This window comes from Chroicocephalus ridibundus, chromosome 2, assembly GCF_963924245.1.
Source record: "Chroicocephalus ridibundus chromosome 2, bChrRid1.1, whole genome shotgun sequence".
NCBI lineage: Eukaryota > Metazoa > Chordata > Aves > Charadriiformes > Laridae > Chroicocephalus > Chroicocephalus ridibundus.
The window spans coordinates 76,282,560-76,297,146 of record NC_086285.1 but is presented as its reverse complement, the minus strand read 5'-3'; the positions used below and the strand labels follow the sequence as shown (position 1 = coordinate 76,297,146).

At 44.7% G+C, this 14,587-nt stretch overlaps 1 protein-coding gene across 6 annotated transcripts in view; it reads left to right on the top strand.

Moving 5' to 3' along the window:
* Positions 1-14,587, top strand: part of RREB1 (ras responsive element binding protein 1) — a 126,179-nt gene that overhangs the window by 31,533 nt on the left and 80,059 nt on the right. The gene's annotated exons all lie outside the window — the stretch shown is intronic.

The window sequence follows — 14,587 nt, the reverse complement described above, 5'->3', positions numbered from 1 at the left end:
TGCATGCGTCTCACGCGCTCTTGCTCCATTTCCCCCCCCAACCCTTGCTGCCTTAAAAAAGGGGTGGCAAAATAGTTTGATAAAATGCATCAAGTGCTAAACTGTTGATGTGATTTTTTAAAAAAGAGGAGTCTTTGCTCAAGCATATGTTTCCAACACTTTAATCTTTTATGGACTGCATACTTGCTGTGGGAGTGGAAGGGGATGTTGCAGGCTTACTTTCAGTGTACTTAGAAATCTTTCCCACAGCATGAAAACTCCCCAGAAAACATGTGAAACAACGGCCTGGAAACCAGGAAGTTTCTGATGCCTAGCACTCATTGCTCTGAGGGATTTGCTGTGCTCTGGAGGTCATATAATAATCTTTCTTCTTTGTTGGCTTCTCTGAGTCTATTTTACATACGACGGAGGGGAGCGTGAGTGTTGCTAAGCTTTTAGGGGTTCCTTGTTTCTGTACCATGTTTTTGCTCCTGGTTCTTTTGTTACTGCACTCCCATGATTAATACGTTTGCTGCTTAAAATGGCTACTGAACCACCACCAACTTCTTGCCACTCGTTACCAACTGCTTAACCCCTGTCAAAAACGACTCAGCACAGCTTTGAGTTGATGCTTTTGTTACTTAGCAGGTATATTTCTGATCTTCGGGCTGTCCATTAACCCTGTGAGTACTGTACACAATGAGGACGTAAATCTGCTGTGGTGATGCAGGTACGTCCTGATGCCGTGATCGCTACGGTGCGCACCCTGGTTAGATCTGCGCAGCGTGCAGTCTTCTGGGTGTGTGGTTTTGAGGTGGGGGGAGTTGCTTTGTTTCCCCACCCCCTTACCACTTTGCATAGTTTTGGGGTTTTTTTGAGGAGCTGCAGAAGTTGCTAACGTAGACAAGCAGTGACGAAGGCGGGAAGTTTGGCACTCAAAGGCTGGTGGCCCTGGCGAGTCGATAAGGACGGTCCAGTTCCTGACAGTAAAGAAATTGTGCGTCCAGTTTCAGGCTGTGATGGACTTGGCATTTTGTTTTCTGGCGTCTCCTCTTCGTGTGCCCGTGTTTGTGCTGGTGTGTGATGGACTGTGAAAGGAGTCCGAGGAGAGAAGGGGCTGCAGCGTGGGTCTGGTTGCCCAAAAAAAAAAACCAACACACACACACACCCCCGCCCCGAAAACTCAACCAAAAGGAGGGTTAACCGGAACATACCACAAAACAGGTTAGGCAGGACGCTGAAGCCAGATAAGAACCTTCTCCCGTGCTTTAAGGCATCTTCAGTACACCCTCCTCCTCCCTCAGCCCTTCAGGATTTCCCCCCGCCCCTCCTCCCCGTTATGAAATAGTCCTGTGCCCACTGGGTTTGAACGTGGGGCAGGCGGATGGGTTGCGGTGCCTGCTCGCCTGCTGCCGGCTGTTTCTTAAGAAATAAAGAGGGTGCACTTGTCCGTGCCCGTCATCCTGTAGAGGAGGGTGCTCTGCCCGGCATGCGGCTGCCTGCGTGTGTGTGCCTTCGTGCCCTCCGCCACCGGGTTACCCTTGTGAACAGTCCCGGACGGAAAAAGTAGCCGGGGAGGAAGAGCGGCAAAGGAGACGGGGATGCTGGCGGGTGGAGCTTGGAGGGCTGATCCTCCGTGTAGTTAATCATTACTTTAAGCGTAACCTGTTCCTCTTTTCTAGAGGTTTCACTGGCACCCGCAGCCAGGAGCGTGTGAGGAATATGTGACAAACCCCTTTCCGAGCAAAGACGGTTTGCCTTGCAGCAGCAAGCCCAGCGTCTGATACAAGACATCATTTCTTCTGTAACATGTTTATGCCTAATCGTTCAGTAAACATACCATATATAGTCTGGTTCGTGCTCGCTATAACACCCTGCTGCAAGGCAACTTTGCTAGTACCACACAGATTCCTTAGCTCCTGGTAACCGGCTGACAAATAGGATGTTGCCGTATGTAACATAAATATTCCACACAACTGGGATTTTTTGCACTCCTGCTCATAGTGCATAAAGCACGTGTTTCTGATCATGACAGTCTTAAGTCTAGCACTTTGAAAAACGAAGAGGATTATACAAAACAAGGTGCCTTATCAAAGGATGGACCGGGTCCCACATGTGCATTTTCACTGCAGATTAAAGGTTCCACTCTTTCCGTAAACATCAGACAAAGCTCATATTTATGAATCAATGTTTCGGGAACTATTTTTTTTTTTAAATTTCTTTTTCCTCCTCTCTCCGCTTTAAAAGCCTGTTGCCTCCTAGATGATGGGTCCCAAGCTAGAGCTGTGATTCACTGAGAACATTCTCTTCATTCTAGCATCTCCCCTTCCTCTTTCTCTGTCCCCTCTTTTTGTTTACCCCATGCTGAGCATGGCAGAGGACATGAAGGGCAGTACTGCGGCTGAATTCACAGCTTTCTTAATCGGTTGTTACATGTGGTTTGCCTTGAGCTTTTTTTTTTTTTTTCCCTTTTTTTTAACATTGTGAAATTACTTCAGTACTGTTCTGAGTCTTTCTGTGCTAGCAGAAGTGGTTCAGGAAAAGGAGATGAAGCCTGCCTACCTAGACTGGGGTGGGGTATTTTTGCCTTTTTGCGCCTTCTGCTTCTTGCCCCGTTCCTTGGTGTGTGACAAGACAGTGCAGTGGTGTGGACCCCAGATAACCTTGTACAGAGCTTTCTGGCTGTCTGCTTGGTGGTGGCTGTTAGTGCCTGGGTCCAGCAGTTTAGCAACAGGCGATGTCTCCTGTACGACTGAGACGGTTGCTTAATCAGAGAGGGTGCTGGTTAGATGCAGATCCATACAGGTAGATTTTCCTCTAATGACTTTCTCCTTATTTAGGCAACACCTCCAGAAGGGGAGACTTTGCAGGGGAGAATGTTTGGGTGTTACATAAATGGACAGGACATGCATTTCTCCGACTTGTCTCTCATTGGCCTCGTCAGAGTGAATTATGTCTGACTGCTTGGCAGTTAATTGGACCATCCTTCCCATTTCCTAAGCTGATAAGCCCCTCACTGTCTGCCTCAATCAGGCTTCTTTGTTTGAGAAGTTACTAATGCTGCAGAAGAACAGAAGAACTACTTTCCTATGTACCGTAACCAAGTGAGGTGCTCTGATCGATAAGTCTATGAAGATTCACCATAATTTCTTCAGCAAAATCCTTTCACAAGACTTAACTTGTATCGTAACTCTAGTAGCAGTTGACAGGCGCCGAAAAGTAGGCAGAGACGGTGTATTTAATACGTACCTTGTCCCTTTTAGAAAGAATTGCATTCGTGTTTTAGTTATCCTGTGAGCAGCTTTATTCTGGCAGATCCCAGTAACCATGCGGAGTACCACGGGTGTCTGTAGTTGTCTGTCCATCAGGATCGGGTCTCAGAAATGGCTCCCTTTTACCGCAAAGCCTTCAGACTGGGACTGTCTTTCCTGATGTGTCTGAACGGTGCCAAGCTTAAGGTGGGTGTTGCCAGAAGGTGAGTAACAAATGATGATTAATCGTCTCTGCGCTATGGATGAGTTTGTATGAAAAAGCACTTGGCTAAAGGCTGTGCTTCAACAAGCTCATCGAAATTAACCACACAGGAGACAGTAGCTTAGCATCCCTGATCAGGCAAAGGCCTGATTCTTCTGTCTCTTGGTTGGTTTTATTTTGACTTCTGTGGGTTTGCTAATTCTGATTGATGGAGAAGCATGGGTCCCTTTGTCTCCAATGTTAAATGATATCAGTACTACAGATTGCAAATGGGCTGAGTAGTACAGAATTGTACGCACTAAAAGTAAACACCCTTTTGTTAGATTGCTCAGTAATCTTTTTAAATGCAAAGGTGTGGTTATGAACCTTGCAGGTATGCATCCTCGTGTTTCTACCATTGAGTCTATGCTACGAATGCATAGGAAGGGTGCAAAGATACCAATTCCTGTGTTAATTGTATCTTGAAGTTGAAAAGTAATTTTATTCTATAGGAGACTACTTGTCCTTTGCTGTCAAAACTGTAAATAAATATAATTAGAAAACCTAATGGCATAGTGATTTTTAGGATAGTTTCCATTCTGAGTTTACATATTGATTTGAGCAACCTCTGTTTGATCATACATTTATTTCTAAAACCTTTTGAAAAGTAGGATTCATCACAGAAATCTCTCTTCCCCCCCCCCTCCTTCAACTATATCTGGCAGCTTTTAGGGCCCTAAGCACACAAAACAAGTATTGGAGGATTTGCTACTTGCACAAAAATTGGAAGGACTGGGCTTTTTTGTTCTTAAAAAGCTTTCCAAAACAGCATTTCCCGTGAGCTAGGCATAGAGGACATAAAGTACATGAAGAAAATAAATGTGTGTCACATTGTGAGCCTACATTTGTAGGTACACTCTGACCTCGGGAAGTGACCGCTGGTTTATTTTTCGTTGTACCCCTGAGTTGGTGTTGTTGAGCCCTGGGATGTCTGGCATAGCCAGAGGATGAGGAGAGGATGTAGACGCTGCTGGGTTCAAGCAGCCGTTAGTGGTGTTCAGCCGTTATTTGTTCGTTACATCTGAGAGATGTAGGAACTCGGGTGAGCTGAACGTGGGGCCTGGTCAGTTGGGCAGGATCTGGTGGAGAGGCAAAGGGAGACAACCACCAGCGATGTCTGGATTGCCATCCCTTCCTCCCAAGGACTTGTCAGCAGTCATCAGACCCCAGACAGCTAGCCGATGGCCTCTCGTACTGTGACTTCTTTTATTATCATTTTTATTGCCTGACATTGAAGGTGATAGGTGGAGAATTCGCATTTGGATTTTAAAGTTTCTGGAAGAGTATTTGTGCTCTGTGTCTTGCCTGAACCTTACCCAAGCCGATTCAAGACCAGCTAGCAGCCGCCGATTCAGAGGCCTTGCCATCTACCGTGGGATCTGTGAGCTTCAGTCTTCCTGAGTGGAGGTGATGAGGAAAGAGGGGGAGGAGGTGTCCGTGTCTTAAAAAAGAGCAGAAAAGGAAAAAACTGGAAAACAAGTAACTACTCACTATGAAGTTCTTGGAAAGAAAGATGCTGCGTATGTAGTAGTTAATGTGAATCGCAGTCTGCGTGCATGGTAGCACACTTATGTGGCCTATGGGAGAGGAACTCGGTAGGCTGCAGTGGAGTCTTAGCAACTGTGAATGGAGAGAAAGCAGGAGGCAGGCTGGCTTCCCTGTAAGAGCTAAGGGAACATCAGGGATGGAGGAGTTTAGGAAGTGTTTAGCCTCAAAATTAGGGCAACTTGAAAATGAATTAACTGCTGGGCCTGTAGTGATCTGTGTGTTCATGTATGTATAGGACCTTAAGCACAGAAGGTTTGGGGTGAGTCTGGAAAGGGTCCATGTTTAAGGAATGTAGTTCTTCTGGCTTCTGAGATAGCTTTTTGTGTAGACAGCATGGAAAACGATTACAAAAACAAGTATTGCAAGACACTTAATGAGATGGGAAACTGGCAATGCTAAGGCTGTGGCTCTTGGACTTGAGTGATTGTGAGAGGATTGCAGTTTTTTTCTGCTTTCTTTTTCCAAGCAAACATTTTCTCACTTGTGAACCGTCACAAATGGAGTTTATCCTATGGGCTTAAAGTCAGCAACCCCAAAAATGCCTTGGAAATCTCTCTTGACTTTTGGGATGAGGGGCTGTGACAGCCACTGAACTCAAGGGAAAAAAGATACTTTCAATATTTCTTGGCATTTCCATCAGTGTAGTCTGAGACTTCATCCGCTGAGATGTCAAACCATCCGTTTTCACCGTTTTGGAGCGGGGATGACTGTGACTGACCAGACCAGTTTTTAGGGAGCTTAGTCAGCTTCCTGATTTCCAGGTATACTGAGAGAGTCATCAGGGACAGGAATGGAGAGAGCACGTCAGTAAGTTCCTCTGCATGAAAGGAGCTGGGCTGCCAGGAGGATTTTCAGTTGGAGATCAGCAGGCGGCTTTCAGTCTTCTCTTGCATGCAGCTCTACCAAGCTTTAACCATTTGTGCTGAAACACTACATGTCAGGTGTTTAGCTTCAGGCCACATTTGTTTTGGTTGAAAGAAAAATAATAACAAAAAATATTCTTCAGCCATTTCTAAGAATGCAGCTAAGGGAAAAGTAACTTTAGGTTTTGAATTCTTTTTCATGTCCTCTCTTTTCTTACTGGAAAGAAGAAAAAAACACAACAAACCTAGAATCCCTAAAAATGGGGGAGAAAGTCTGACCTGTTCTTCTGGTCCTCAAAGCTGTAACGCAGGGGCATTGAGATTTGGGAAGGGCAACACAGGTGGGAGATTGCAGTTACAGCTATTGATTGATTAAGCTAGCTATTGATTATCATAGCTGATAATCGTGGGCAGTGATGATTTCCTCAGTGTGTTCTGTTGTTAATGTCTGTTGCAATACGGATGGTAAAAAGGACCGTGCATGACCCAATGAAAGCCAAGCATCCTCGTGTCCCTTTTACTCCAGACCAGAGCAAGTCATTTCAGTTCTGTGAATACTGAAGTTGGCAGCCTAGTCCCACATCTTGAGTCGGTGATTTAGCGGTCTTGTATACCTCTGTATTTGTCTGCTCTTTCACGTGCAAGAAACACGTGGGGAATGCAAAAAACACGCGGGGAATGCGTGACTCTTGCAGTGTGATGAACAGGCATCGACTTTCTGGTTGAGGGGTTTGTCAGTGGTAAGATGAAAACATTGTTCTCGTGACTGTGCTTGACTTTGTAGGCACTTCTGTTCCATATGGAGTAAGGGTAGCTTGAAAGTTGTCTGACGAGATCTGCACACCTTGCCAAACGTCGCTGGTCTCCTAAATAAAAACAAAGGCCCAGAAGTCGGTAATATCTGTTCATGTGATGGAAATAAACTCCCTGAAGCGGGGGCCACACAGCCCTCCCTTGCAGACCGTGGCTTGCACTGGGACCTCCGTAGCTTCTATTGAAGCTAATGGGTCTCTTCCATAGAATGGGCCTGTTAGTATCAATTCATTAGCCAGACTGAGGCCTTGATTTGTAATGAGCCCTTAAGTGTAATTTGCAATAGCCTGCTGACTGTATCCTACTAAACTGCTGTGGGTGCAAGAGGGAAACAGACTGAGGCTGGAGTAATATTTACCTTCGCTTCCAGTCAGGAGGAGTATAGGAATGTGCCACACCTAGGATCTCCGGAGTTGGCTTTTCTGGAAACTTCAGCCACCAAGAATGAAGTACCCCTGATGCTGTATATGCAGGGCGAAGGCAGCTGCTATCTTTAAAAATATGCATATGAAAACGGAACTGGAAGTTACTGCAAAGCTGCATTTGCAGGTATCATAGCAAGGAAATTTTTAGAAATCAGACCTGAAAGGTTTTACAACAGTGAGTATCTCAGGATACTCCCTGACGTTTATTTGCTTTGCTGAAGTGTTAAAAGAACACCTGGTTTCTGTAGTTATGGATAGCAATTAATAAATTACTGTAGGATTTTGTTTTGATTATATACAGTATGTACGTATAATATGTATTTTAATGCGCATTTTAAAAATCCTTTTTTTGCTTGATTATGGAAGGGGAGGCCTGGAAAGAGTACTTTAAGTTTTTTGACAAGACACTTGATTGAAGTAATTTATTTGTGTTAAGCGCCCAGAGCAATATTGAATAACTCTGTCCTCCTCTGTTTCGAGGAACTCCTCAAAATGAAAGAAAAATCTCTTTTTTATTGTTTGTTTTCCAAGAGAGAAAAAACCTGAATTTCAAAATGGGTTAAACAGTTTAGCAATCAGTATTCCATTTCTAGCAAACCTCCCCCTCCCCCCTGAGCCCAGCCGCTCTTCCCCTCTGCTCTTGCCCACAGAATTACCATGCAACTAATTTTAGAGGTGGGTTTACACGTTTGTTTTTGAAAATGCTGCAGTCTCCATCTCTGGTAATCCACCAGGTGGAAGCAGATGTGTAGAATATCTGTACATGTATTTGCAAATCTGAGTTTGAGCAGAGGGGGTTTCTAAGAGGGCAGTGTATGCGGTGCAAAGGCAAGGGAACCCTCGGCAGTGTAATACCATCAGTACAAGCAAAAATTTGCAGTTAACCACTAGCTGGATTCGTTGGTGGTTTTTGTTCGTGTGGTGGGCCGGGTGACGTTGTATTAGCCAATTCTTCTGATGGATGGTTAGAGATCAGTTGCTTGGCTGTTCCAAATTACAATAGGGAGAAGGCTATCAGGGAGGGGATGGGGAGAATAAGATAGGAAGTGGTTTCTTAGAGATGGGTGCTCTTCTTGTGCTAACAGAAGTTTTGGTCTGTTAGCCTCGAGTGTGCTTTTGTGACCTACGAGAGCGTGGTTTGTAGCTTACTGGTGTCTTCTTCCCGTCCACCTGCCTTCCCAGTAACCGCCTGGCATCCCTGTGCCACTCTGCTCTGGCAAAAAATGGCATCCTTGAAGTTTGGGGGATATCCCTTTGTATTCCGTCTTTGTCTGGAAATATGCTAAAAGTCCTAAAATGTTTATTTTGTTTGGTTGAGGGATGGGAGGGAGGGCAGGGGGAGTCCACGTGGTATCAAACAGGAACCTTGAGGTGGAACCTTGAGGTAGCTCTGAGTGATCTCCTGAGAGCATCCCTCTGGCCTGCAAATGCTCATGGGCTCCTTAAGGCTCCCAAAGGTTTGGAAAGGGGCTGCACTATCCAGATTTGCACTGCCTGCGACGTTTCGTGTGACAGAAATGCTTTGCCTGTGTACTGTTGTTGCTGTCCTACAATTTTTGTTGTTATTTCTTGCTGACCTGTTGCACTAAAATTCACATCCCTGCCTGACAAAGCTGTGCTTCTAATAACTTCACTCAGAGGGCAAAGCCCGGATAGTAACATGTTTTGAATATACATTGATTTAAATATTTTCTTTACTGACCTGTTCTCTTTGAGCTTTGCTCAGTTCTGAGCATGCTACAGAAGCAATCGAATTGCCTGAAAGTGAAGTGTTCCTTTCCAGCAGTACCAGTGAAGATACTTGGCGTTTTTAAGTCCAGAGTTGCCAAACGTAGTCCTCTGCTGGTGCTCAGTGCATGCTAGGACAAAAATAAAATGGAGGAAGAGCTGAAAGAAACCATTTGCATCGCTTGATGCCCAGTGGGAGCTAAGGGTCAGGATTGCTGAGAATTAATCAGTTCACTAGAGAATATGGTAATACAAGGAAATGATGGTATTGCAATAAGGTTTTCATTTTTTTTTTATTAGTAGCAGAAACTTTAAAAATAAAAAGAGATCGAGAGAAGGCCTGGGAGCAGAAGTGGCCTGAAGGGGAAATGACCAAGATGAGCTTAGAAATGCAGAGAACGGTGGTTCAGGAGTGCTGCTTCGCTGCATCTTTGTGTGAAGCTCCTTTCTGTCTTGTGGAGGGTGGGGAGAGAGAGATCACAGCCCTGTGAAATCTGACTTCTTAATACAGTTTTGAATAAAGCGAAATAGTTCTGGGCCTTCTGCTTTTCTTGCGGATTGAGGATTTTAAGGATGGGATGCCGGGCCTGCGGAACAGCGACTGTAGTCGCAAATCTGAAAGCGGCATGCGGCCTTTTGTGTCATTTTTAACAAACCAAAACGTCGCAGAAATCTGCCCAGGCAAACTTTCGGTCCTGCTGTGCCTCAGTGCAATAATTATAATGCAGAAACAGCTGATGGGTCACGTCTCCAGCCCTGCGCAGCGTTATGACTTGCTACCTACATTCCATGTTTAGCTTTGAGCGATCAGATGGTGCAAGCAACGTGAGCTAGCAGTGCCTGAGGACATGCAGCCAGGCAACGTCCCTTCCCTCTGCAGCTTTGGTTTCTTTTCTCCACTTCTGTCCCATCCCGTCCCCTTAAGGTGATGCACTTTACAATACGTACTGCTCTCTGGAGGGGGTCAGCTGCCCATGCAGGAGCATGTGTGCCATTCCCACTGTGCTGTATTTCAAGTCCAAGGGCCCAAGGTTTGTAAATATTGTTTCTAAAGTACCTGAGGACTCCAGGTGAGCTGCTCGTCCTACTTACCGGGGACTCTGGAGCTGTGCTTGGTACCTGTGGTGGGACACGGTGGCAGACTGTTTCAGCATTGTTACTAATGTGACTTAATGAAGCATGAGTTGTACTGGAGGGGGTAAATTTTGTCTTTGTGTGTGTGGAAAAGGTCATTTACCAATGTTTACAAACAAACAAAAAAGTTGAAAATGATGCTTAGTTCAGCTGTGTAAAGGCAGAGGGAAGGGGATATTTTGGAATTGTGTTTGTTTTGTGCCTGGCATTGTGCAAAAGGTACACTCAGTCCTTGATCTAGGAAAAATTGGGTAGGTAAGCAGAAAATTACTAACTCTTTGCTTGAGACTGCTCTTGCTTTCTTCCTCCCTTCTTCCAGGGATGCCATGGGCGAGGTGTGGTGCAGACAGTTTAATTGTGGTAGTTTATTCTATTGTGAACTTATTTTCACTGGGTTTAACTGGAAAACCGAACTTCAGGTAGGCTTTTAAAGGATAGGAGTGTTCTTTATGGCAGAGGGATTGCAAGTGAGCTCTGAGCTGGAGAGAAGGGAGCAGGAGGTGGGAGTCTGGAGATGGAGCGGGCTGTGGGTTCATTCCACTACATCTTTTCATCTTTCCCTGGTACTGCAGCACCACGGGAGTAGAGTTACCGACAACATTCTTGCTCAGGTCTCTCATCCCTCACTCAAATAGAGGGTGTAATTTGACGATGCCTCAGCTCCCCTGTGTGAAGGCTGTTGATGAAACTATATGTGTGTACGTTTTTAAGTGAAAAACAAAAAAAACCCCAAACAAATGCAAATCCCAAACCAGATCAATTCCATGATCCCGGATCAACCGTGTGGTTGTTCAAACGCTAGGACTGGCACGAGGCTGGAGGGAGAAGGTGTGGCTGGAGCTGCGGGGTGAAGCAAGGACTGGCAGTCTGTCCTTCTGAATGACAGCCACGGCTTACATCAGGTTAAATCGGTCTGTACACTGCAGGCTGAGGCGAAGCAGAATGGATTAAAAACAGGTTTTCACTTCCAGCCTCGAGTTTCTTTGCAACTGTATTTCTCCATCAGCCTGTGGCGGGTATATGTATAGGGCTGCATCTTAGCTGCCGTGGCGTATGAGAGACATGTTTTTACAGGACAATTCTCACAAACTTTAGTAGTCACTAAAGTTTTCTGCATTTGAGCTGCTGTGTCCACAACTTCCACAAATAGATTTTCAGTCTGGATTTTTATCTCCTCCTTCTCCATCCGTATCAGCTGTTATCGGCTGCAAACAGGTTAACAGTGAGGCCTGCTGGGCTGCTTAATGGGTGGCCGCCTGGCGCTGCCTTTGGGCTGATGCAGATCGTTTCTATTGGCCAAGGTTATCTCCCTGCTGACCTTGTAGCCAGAACTCAGCCTCTTGGTGGCATGGTAATTGTGAAAAGGAGGGCTTCCGAAAGAATTCATGAAGGCTGGAATATCCTTTCTGTTTTTGTAAAAGCCGTGTTTTATTTCCATCACTGCTCTGCACGAGGAAAGTGCGTGCCTTAAGTTTGCAAACTGGGAGAAGGTCATGTTTGAAGATTCTTTTTTGTGTAAAATCCATTGTGGAGACTCCCCAAATCTAGCATGACAAGAGGCTGTTGTAACACAGCTCAGTTTAAAAGCCCACTTTTGCTACTGTACTTTCTCGGTTGTTTGCTCAGTGAGCGTTGATAGCTTGCTGTATGTGATATAGGGGATCTGATTTGTTCCTAACTGTAGCCTTTCATACCAGAATGTCTTTTCCCTTGGTTGTAATTGGTTCGGTTTACTGGACTAAACATGTTAGCATGCTTTGGGGATGAGGAGGGACTTCTGTTAGCTGTGTAACGGAATGAGGCAGGGGGATTAATGGGGGGACTGGGGGGAGAGGGAGGAGTCGGGTGGGTTTTCTTTTTTTTTTCTAAAGGCATCAGGCTCCTCCTGTAGCGAGGGAGAGCATAGTACATCGAACCTAAAGACCTTTAAAGCACATGCTGAAATGGATGCTGGGAAGATACAGTACAGTGCTTGGGCACAACTCCAAGGCTCCCAAGGCAAGTAATATTTAAACAAGCTGAACAGCCCCTTTAGGCAAGCAGCAGGAAATCCAGTGCTGAGCTTTGTGTTGTTGCACGGTCAGCAGAAGATAAAAGCTCAGGCTATGCAGCTGGGGTTCCCTCCTATCACTGGATGGCAAACTGTTAAGAAAAGATAAAAGGACAGAAAGGAACAGGGGGTCATCTTATTGAAACGCATTCCTTCATATTTTAAGCCGTCAAAGTACTTTGAAATACACTGGCCCTGATGTAAGTCAGAAATGGCGTCATCGGCAGCTCTGGTGTGTGTTGGAGCTTTTACATCAGTTGGCAGGCAAAAGGTGAATTCGTCCCTCTGCTTCACCAGAGAGAAATGTTTAACATGGGTAGGATTGTGACACGCATAGGAGCCTCACTGCAAGCCTCACAGTGGGCAGGAGCTTCCCAGAACTTTTTTAGGAGCAGAGCATGTAATGGTGGGACTGCTGCTGACTGGAGGTTTTGTTCTGAAATCAACCAGCATTTGGCTGTATATAGCCTTCCCAGGTCCCAGCTTTCTGCAGCTCATCCTTGGTTGGGGGCTATTTTAACAACGAGGAAGAGAATTTAAATGAATGAGATCGTTATTTCTAGGCTAATCATTATTTACTGTATTCCTCCCCTCCGTCCCTCCTCCTTTTTTCCTGCATCACAGCACTGGTGTCTTGGGAAAGAAAATGCTTCAGAGCATTTGTTACCAATTTAGCAGCAAGTACGTGCTCAAATTTGGGATTTCTGAGATCTGTGTGTGCCATATGTACGCAAAATGTAATATTTGCTAGTTCCAGTAGAAGGGAACAAACACAAATTTGCTGTTCTTCAGATAGTGTTTCTTTAATCTAGTGAGACTTACATTTGTGCAGCCTTTTTGTTTTGGTAAGACGGTTAACTGTCCTCCCTAGGGTGCCTAATTGCTTATCATGAACTAATCAGTCCCCTGGGTACATGAAGGGATGAAACACTGCCAAGATAGAGCCTGTGACTTCCCCCAGAGGTGTGATAACCCTCCCAATTACCCCACCCGTCGGGGAGCTTGCTTACTGCTATTTTAAAGACCTCGTTACTTCAGAAATTATCCATGTTTAGAGATTTTAGGAAGTTCCAGAGGAGTATATTTGCTGAGGAACTGTTGAACTTGTCAGCTTTCGTATTTTTTATGTCAAATCTGCATTGAATCACGTTTCAAGTTCGGCATGAAATACACTGAACATGTTGCTGCTGCCACTTCTGTTTATGAAAGTGCCTACCTCCCCAGCATCCGTGGCATGCCAGACCTTAGCAGATGAGGAAACGGACAGTTTCTGTCTTCAGCTGTCAGTAAGTAGGGATGGTGAAATCTTTTAGCTTCAGAAACCCTGTTTGAAGTTCAGGTGAAGGAACAAGTGAAACAAATCTGGTGGTGACTCTCTTCTAATTTTTGGTAGAATGATACTTGCACATTAGCATGTGTGAAATGAGTGGGTAGATTGAGAAAAGTCTTTCACCTTACAGTGAAAAATAATTTATTTAGCTGGTGGTTTTCCTTGCTTTCTCCTTTTAGTATCTTGGTTTAACTCATTCAAAGCTTGTCAGGTCTACGGGTGAGATGGCTACGGATGTCTTGAATTCTTCTCTTGTATCTCTTTATATTGAACAGTTGAACTCCATAAGGCGTATAAAACGTACTACAAAACAATAATATCTGAACTGGAACTGGAACATAGCTCCTGCTATTTAGTATCTGAGTGAAAGTACGGGTTTTGGTGTCGAGGTTTTCTTTGTCTTTTGCTCTGAATGAACATAATTTCTAGATGAAGTTTGGAGGATGGCCTCTGTCAATTGGGTAGAAATACAGTTTGTTCCTTTAAAGAGTTGTAACCTAATCAAAGAACAATATCAGTTTGTTGTTGGGGTTTTTTTTTGTGTGTGTGTGACTCTTTTAGAACACTTTATGTCTTGTTCACCTCTGGTCGTAGAGCAGATTCTAAGTGACCTCAGCAAGATTAATGTTATATATAATATATATTGCCATAGCATGTACTGGCTTAAAACTATAAAGCGAGGTGATTTCATTTTTACAATTAAAAGAAAGTGACTGTGTGGGCACGTATGTATATGTGACTGCGAAAATGTTCACGTGGGAACGTCACTCCTGAAAAGAAGTATGAATTTCAGTATCATAGGTCTGATTATGATACTTCAGTGTTGCTTTGCTCTGTGTGCATATATGAAAGTGATTACTCAAGGTTCCACTGTCTTGCTGTCCTACACAGAAACTGGGGTGGGTGCACGCACAAGCCACTCGGTTGATTTTTTTTGTTGTTGTCGTTTGTTTTTCTCTATGGTGAACACTTGCAGGTACTACTTTACCCAGAATTGGGTTGAACCTATCCATAATTCATACTAGTTTGCTTCAGACTAACGTTGTGGTATATTATATGTCAATGGGAGTCAGCAGAAGGAAATGAGTTTCCCTTTTATACGTGAATTGTGGGAAGAATTGTCTGTATCATCTGTTTGATGGCAATGTGTGAAGCACTAGCGGTGGAATTGGTTTTTTGGAAGAGGAGGGTGGTTTTGGACTAG